This window comes from Zingiber officinale, chromosome 4A, assembly GCF_018446385.1.
Source record: "Zingiber officinale cultivar Zhangliang chromosome 4A, Zo_v1.1, whole genome shotgun sequence".
Taxonomy (NCBI): Eukaryota; Viridiplantae; Streptophyta; class Magnoliopsida; order Zingiberales; family Zingiberaceae; genus Zingiber; species Zingiber officinale.
In genome coordinates, this window is record NC_055992.1 from 94,702,423 (window position 1) to 94,708,791 (window position 6,369).

Sequence of the window (6,369 nt, forward strand, 5' to 3'; positions counted from 1 at the left end):
TGTGTTTTAATACACGTTATATACAAGTGAGATGTTAAGATGGTGAACAAAACTCAAGATGTTGATCTAGTGCATTTTGTTGAGTTTTAGGTTCATCAAAACACATAGTTATGTGTCTTCCAATCATTGGGAAAGCTAATGTACAAGTCATGTGCATTGAGCCCAAAGAACGTGGTTGGATATTGGTTTTGAAAATGATTTTAAAATACTTTTGAAAAACCTTGGTGAAGACTATCTTTTGATAGTAATCATCATTGAAAAGTTAGACACAAATTAGGAGAAAACATTGAAGTTTTCAAGAGTTTTCAAATTTGTGTCAATCTTTGAAAATAGGAAGTATTTTCATAGAAAATTATTTTTCCTTGATAAAGTATACCCTAAATAATGTCTACATGAGTTTTCATGATGAAAACAAGTATGGATTGGTTAAGAAAAACCAAAGTGAAGTTTCGGTTGAGGTTTAGTTTCATTATTGAATTTTGAACCTCAAAACTTCGAGTTTTGGTTTTCCTAATTATTTAGGAACCCCAAATCATTGTTGGTGCAATGATAGAAGTTTGACCATATTTTTAGGGGGAGTTACTCTTTGAAATCATAAAAATCTTTTCCAAGACCAAAAGGAGGTCAAGTGTTAAGGTAGCACATGACATTGGTATGGGAGGTGTTACCAAGGACAAGGTAGAGTCATCCAAGGTCAATAAAAAGGAATATGCTAGGGTAGCATGTAATTATAGCAAGGATGAGGTGTCCAAGATTATGGACAAGAAGAAATTAACCAAAGACAAGGTGTCTAAGGTTAAGAAGGTGAGTTTAGTAGGCTAAGTGTCACCCGAGGTGCATCGAAGTAGCCTAGCCATAGTGGATGAGTCACCAAGGGAGGTGACTAAGGTTAAGATTCCTAAGGATAGGAAGAGCTTTTGAGACCCATGATAGATAGGTTATCAAATGTGCCAAGTGGTTAGGAGACGGACTTAAGTCTCTAACCTAGTGGATTGACACAATTGGGATGTGTTTCATGCATGAAAATATGACATTGGGGGTCATATTACATAAAAATTAGTTTTTGATGTATAGATGTCATATAAACCCATGCTAGGGAAGTATTGTGGTTTAGTATGGGCAGATATATCAAGAGGAAGCCAAAACTAGGACTTCAGGTCAATGTTCAATTGAACTATTTAGCTAGTTTTGAATTTTGTGTCAATCTTGGGATCTGTAATAAATATATTTATATATATATTTTCCCCAAGTAGACATGGATAAAATAGACCTCTCCATAAAATTTGAGATTTTTTTGGAGGTCTGTGGAATTTTTGACGCATTTCTGAAAGTAAGTAAAAAAGGCTGATTTTTGTCCAAAAAGAGTACCAGTCGACTGGTACAGTTACTAGTCGATTGGTAACAATGTTTTTGAGCATAGAATGTCTCTGTAAACTCATTTTGATGAGGCCAATCGACTGATTCTGATACCAGTCGACTGGTAACAGTGTATTTCGAACACAGAAGGTTCTGTGAATGGAAATCGAAGGGGGCAGTCGACTGATACCTAGTTCAGTCGACTGATACTAGCCTAAAAGTGTTTTCCAACATTGTTCTTGACCGTGTCAACTCGTTTAAATGTATGAGATCCATGGGGGATAAATACATGAGTTTAGGGTCAATTTGGATGACATGTTTTCAACAATTGGGATATTGTTGGAGCTTTTTTTTATGTATGGCAAAGGGTGAGAAGTTTAGGTTTAAGTGGAAAACCTATACACCTTTGCAAGAAATCCTAGCTCGAGGGAGAGCTTAGGTGAAGGGGGAGCCTAGGGATTTAGGTTCCATTATTTATGCATGAGTTGATTTGCATATTTATTTGCATATGTATTGCATCTATGCTTCCCTAACTTAAACAGGTTACCAAATATCAAAAAGGGGGAGATTGTTGGAGCAATCTAGGTGCCCTAGGTTTTGATGTTTGGATAAAGGTTTAAGTTAGGTTTATTGTTGTATTTGATATGCATTGTGAGTGTGCAGGATACAGGTACAACAAGGAAAGTCCAAGTGTGATCTTGGCAAATGAAGAAAGTCCAAGAATGAGTCTTGGCGGTGTAAGTCCAAGCATGTAGTCTTGGCAACGTAAGTCCAAGTGTAACTTGGCAATGGATGAAGTCCCGGAGGTGAGGAGCCTCTTGGCAAAAGAAGACCCGACAATATGGACAAGGTCGAAGGAAGCTCCAGAAGGCAAGACGTGAAGGATGGGGAGACATCCGAGGGACGCGAGGCTGATGGAGGAGGCTAGAAGGCTAGGTCTAGGTTGATCGGGCGAGGACGAGTGCTGAGTGATTGTACTCAGGGCAAAATCCTATGTGTTTTAGGATTTACTGTAGCAACACTGTAGCAGTACTGTTGTGACACTATAGCAGTACTGTAGCAGTCGACTGGTACACTGTAGCAGTCAACTGGTAGCCGAACGTTGGGTAACGGTCAGCTTCACTTAAAGGACCAGTCGACTGGTAGCGGGAAAACAGTTTAGTGTTTTCCTCTCGAGCTCTATTTAATAGAGCTCGAGGTGTTTGGGCATGGTTGACGAAATAGACTTAGTTAAAGCCTATTAGAGTCTCCCAAGCCTTCGTGTGATCGGTGTGCTTGTATTCAAGTGTTTGTGGCGAGGTTTCTCCACCGACAAGGAGCTTGAGCTAGCCCGAGGTTTTCCGGGGAGTCATCCATCGACGGATCGGGATCGTCCACCTTACGGACAACCGTGGAGTAGGAGTTTTATCTCCGAACCACGTTAAATCAACGTGTTAGGTTTGCTTTCTCTTGTTAGTATTTGTTTTTGTATTTCCGCTGTGAACTAACATTATAGGAAGCAATCGATTTGGGTGAGACGCTATTCCCCCCCCCCCCCCCTCTAGCGAACGTCAAGGTCCCAACACTTATGAGCTCCTCTTGGGAACATTCTCAACCTAGATAACTAAGACACAGTTTCCCTCTATAATCAACAACACACACTATAAGTAATATCATTTCCCAACTTATCGGGCATTTTGATTTATCGAGCTAAATCTCACCCTTTGATAAGTCAAAGAAATAAATATTAAATACGTGTGCTTGTTATTATATTAGGATTAAGAGCACACACTTTCATAATAACTAAGGTCTAGTTTTTTATTAAGTTAGTATAAAAAGAACTTGCCTTAAATGGTCCTACTCAATACACTTAGAGTGTACTAGTGTAATTTATTAGTCAAGATAAACTAATAGTCAATTACATTACGACTATTCCAACGGTTTGTTCCTTTCCATCTTAGTCATGAGCAACTGTTTATAATTTATAAAGAGTCGATAACATGATCTTCTGTGTGTGACACCACACACCATATTATCTACAATATAAATTAATTGAACAACTACACTTAACATAAATGTAGACTTTTGACCAATGTGATTCTTTTATTTCTAAATAAATGTTTATACAAAAGCTAGGCTTTTAATATACACTCTAACATGAGCTAGTGGCCTGAAGTAAACAGAAATGAATCGATTCGACTAATATGAGAAATCAGTCAATCAGTTCAGTTTCTGAAGTGAACAACAGAAAATAGATTTGACTGATCACTATTTCAATCGACTGAATGACAAATAGATTCAACTGATTGGAAAATGATATCGGAAGCTAAATATAAATAATATGGTGATGATGATCACTCAAACACATTATATTTGAGATTAGGGGTGAGCATTCGGTTAATTCGGTATATAAATTAACTGAATTAACTAAAAATCATTTTAATGTTGGCTAACTAAAACGAATCAAAGTTTTGCTAAAACCCAATTAATCAAATTAAATTAAAATAAGTTATATCGGTTAACGCTGAATTAACCAAATTTGTTTATAAAAAAATTTATACAAAATTAATGCCAAATTAACCGAATACTCACCCCTATTTGAGATCCTTGATTTTCTCTCTTTCTTATATATGAAAATTTTGATTTTTAGAATTGCTAAAGTCCATTAGTTGATTTTGACTAAAACTGACTAATGGACTAAACAATATTGGATTGAGTCCATCAATATTGGATTGACATGAGACCAGCTTATATACACCAAGGCAAGTGTCCTGAATGTATCCATACCCTCGAACAATGTTGTGATACATCATATCAAGAGCAGTGATTTTTTAACACGATTCATCCATGAGAAATGATGTCAGAAGCTCAATAAAATGTTATGGCGATGATGATCTCTCAAACACACCATATTTGAAATCAAATATATCTTTTTCTTAAGATAAGAAAGTTTCAATTTTTAGAGTTACTAAAGTCTATCAACCGATTCTAACCAAAATCGGCTAATGGACCAAACGACATCGGATTGACATGGGATCAGTTCTTATGTGCTTGGGCTGGTGTCCTGAATGTATCCATGCACTCAAACATCATTATGATATATCATACTGAGAGTAGTGATATTTTGAACACTACTTTACATAACATACAAATTTTACACAATCCAATACAAAAATAATTTAGAACACAAAACACAACAATTTACAACAATACAGCACAATAAATTTACATAATTTAATAACAATCCATTAGATTGTCTGAATGGCGAATGTCTATCATCCATTTTTCAAACATTTGATCCAAAATATTCTAATTGCGCATAACAACTCTCACAATTTATATCTTTACATAAAAGAACATATGAATAAAGAAATATAACATAGACAACATTACATTGAAATATTTAAATGTATTTATAAAAATACACATCTAAATATATTTAGCAAGATATACTTATATGTTCATTCATCACAATGATAGGCTTGTGTGCCAAATACATACAAAAGTTAAGTATTATCACAAAAGAACGCCAATACATGTATCAACTTGCTGGAGGCATTCTACATGATCTTTTATTATGACCCAATTGTTTGCACCTATTACACTTGTTTTTAACCTTTCCCATGTGCTTGGACGGGATCCTTGTCTTCTTCCTTTTTCTAAGTTGCACAAGGCTATTTGCTTCTACATGGATAAATATGATCTATATAAGTACTTCTCCAAGTTTCAAATAAGAAATAATGCTTACAATAATTATACGGGTCCATGTTCCTGTATAAACATACTGTCATAGCGTGTGAGCAAGGAAGCCTTGAAATCTAGAATTCACCGCAATCACATTTACAAAATTCCATGTCAACTATATAAGATGATGATGAAGTTTGTACCTCAATTTCTATTTTGGTATGTGGATGAACGATATAGTACCCAATTTTTATCCCCTAGTGTCAATCTCCTTCATACCTAATGATGTCAATACTCTTGCAAAATGAGCCACTTGCTCCCTACGATTATAAAACCATTGAACAACCTTCCTCATTGTGTTGTTTATTAGTACTTAATTGGAAGTTCTCGAGTCTTCTTGAACAATGCATTCATGCTTTCAGAATAATTTGTAGTCAACATTGAGTACCTTCTGTAGGTCTGTGTTAGGCCTGAGTAGGCCGGTTAGAGGGGGTGAATACCTCTGACAAAAAGTTTAGAATAATCTTTTACTTTCCAACTTAACAAGGACACAAGATTAATATAAGTAAATAATTAACATAAAAAATAACAACTTAATGAAAAAGTAAGAAGGCTAAGTTTTTTACTTGGTTACAATTTAGGTAGTTGTTAATCCAAGATGGTTGAAAATAGCTTCACTAAAAAGACTCATTCATTGAAGGCGTAATAGCCTCTTACAGACGTTGACAACTCAAGAAAATAGCTAGGAAATGAATACAATTGTTATTTCTCAAGTTGTAGCACCAAGGGGCTTTTTATAGACTGTTGGGATAAAGTATCTGTTGATATTCGTTGCTCGGAGGTTCCTCTAAGAGGATAGAGCTTATTCTCTAGTGATAAGACTTTATCCTCTCTCAACAGCTACTAAAGGTGCTTCTAACTAGCTTGAGGGTGCCTCCCATGAAGGTGTGAGGGCGCCTTTCATCTTCCTTGAGGGTGCCTTCCATGAAGGCACGAGGGCGCCTTCCATCTTCCTTGAGGGCACCTTCCATCAGTCAGTTTGACCAGTTAACCTTTAAGAAAGGTTAACTCTTCCTTTTGAGTGATTCTTCGACCGTCCAGAGTTGAGCTCATCCGAACTTAACTTCGACCTTCCTCGAGCAGATTTCCTCCCCGACTTCTCGTCCCTCGAACACTCTGGTTGTGTTCTTCTCATCCACCGGTGTACTCTTCCGCGGTCTCTTCGTCTCTCAGATGTACTGAGTCCGTCAACTCACTTTCTGTATCATCCTTCTCATTTACTGCATCTTCCACTCGACTTCTTGTGTTCCTAAGCTCCTGCACACTTAGACACAAAACATCAAAATAATA